The sequence below is a fragment of the Dreissena polymorpha genome, chromosome 12 (assembly GCF_020536995.1).
Source record: "Dreissena polymorpha isolate Duluth1 chromosome 12, UMN_Dpol_1.0, whole genome shotgun sequence".
Lineage (NCBI taxonomy): Eukaryota > Metazoa > Mollusca > Bivalvia > Myida > Dreissenidae > Dreissena > Dreissena polymorpha.
The window spans coordinates 571840-574049 of record NC_068366.1 but is presented as its reverse complement, the minus strand read 5'-3'; positions in this window follow the sequence as shown (position 1 = coordinate 574049).

Sequence of the window (2210 nt, the reverse complement as noted above, 5' to 3'; positions counted from 1 at the left end):
TAAGCTAAATAGCTCACTTCTATTTGATCAAGATTATAAAACTTCAATTAAAAATGCAATAAAAGAGGTAGTTGATTTTAATAAAGAAACGAATCCTAATATTTTATGGGAATTAATTAAGGGTAGGATTAGGGATGAGAGCATAAAATACTCAACATATAAAAAGAAACTAAGTTTAAAAAAGAATCAGAAATAGAAGCAAAATTACATGATATTGAAGAAAAATTAAAAAATAACCCTAATGACGTAATATTACAACAAACATATCAAACAGAAAAAGATCATTTTAATGCTTTAAATGAAGAGAAAATTAAAGGCATTCTAATAAGGGCAAAAGCAGAGTGGATTGAGGGAGCCGAGAAAAATACTAAATATTTCTCCAATTTAGAATCTAAAAGATCGGAACAAAAAGTACTTAAACAGCTTAAAATTAATCGTGAAATAGAACATGATCATGCAAAAAGTTTGGAACACGTTATGCAATATTTCGCCTCACTCTATAAAATAGACGTAACTCTGGATCAAGAAAACAGTGACCCATTCTTTCAAGATCTTACGAAATTATCAAACGAAGATAGAGAACAATACCCCGACCATTTTTTTTATCCGAAAACGAATGCTTCCAGGCACTAAAAGACATGAAAAATAACAAAAGCCCTGGCTCAGATGGACTAACAACAGAATAAACTCTTTTGGACATAAAAAAAATACTTAATCAGCTCGAAAAATTATTCTTTTGATACCGGACATTTAACTGAACTACAAACACAAGGGCTTATTTCACTTTTGCCAAAAAAAAGATTAAGATATTCTATCTATCAATAATTGGCGACCAGTCTCTTTGTGAAACGTTGACTATAAAATTGCAAGTAAATCTATAGCTAATAGAATTAAACCTTTTCTTCAAACACTTATTAACTCAGATCAAACAGGATTCATAAAAGGGAGATATATTGGAGAAAACATAAGAATTTTGAATGAAGTAATTGATAAAGTGAACGATTTAAATGAAACAGGATTGATATTTTTCTCCGATTTTCAGAAAGCTTTTGATAGCTTAGATCATAATTTTATGTACAAATGTTTAGATAGCATGGGCTTTAGCCAGTCTTTAATACAGAGGGTGAAACTGTTTTATAATAATGCAAAATCTTGTGTAATTAAAAATTGATATTTTTCTGAATTCTTCGACATCAAAAAGGGAGTACGGCAAGGTTTTTCCCTCTCACCATATCTTTTTATCATATGCATTGAATTACTAGCTAACTATATACGACATAATACAAATATAAAAGGAATTCACATAGGCAACATCGAACTCAAACAAACATTATTCGCAGATGATGCCTGTTTTTTTTTCTTGACGGCAGTCGAAGGTCATTTGAATTTTTAATTATTACCCTTGACAAATTCTCCACTATATCCGGTTTAAAATTAAATAACAGTAAATGCTCTGTAATGAAATTAGGTGCACTTATAAACAGAAATGAAAAATTTTGTCCACATAAAAATTTGATTTGAACTGTGAAAGCGCAACCACACTTGGAATAACAATATACAATAATACTAATTTAACGGCTGAACACAATATATGTAATAAAATTCAAGAATTTGAAAAATGTTTATTTAAATGGAGAAAATGGAATCTTTCACTGATAGGAAAAATCACAGTAATCAAAACTTTTGCATTACCAATATTAATATACCCATTTACAGTTTTAGAAAGACCAGACGAAAATAAAATGAAAACCATAAAAACAAATATTTTCACATTTTTGTGGAATGATAAACCCGACAGGATAAAACGTGACCAAATTATACAGGAATATGAAAATGGCGGTTTGAAAATGATTGATATAGATAGCTTTGTGGATGGTCTCAAAGCTACTTGGATTAAACGATTTATACATCAACCTGAATCAAAAATAACCAAATTATACAGTATTTTTCTAAAAACTTATGGTAATTGTTTCATAAAGAATCGCATCAAACCTGACGATATAAACACACTTAACATTCGTTCAGTGTTTTTAAAGGACATATTTAAGGTCTGGAATAAGGTAAATGCACAAAATAACATCACACAAATCCGAAAAGAAATTATTTGGAATAATTCATTTATAAAACATTCAAACGGTTTATTTTTCTATAAGAATGGCATATTAAAGGAATCAACCATGTAGAACAAATAAACGACTATGGAACAAGGC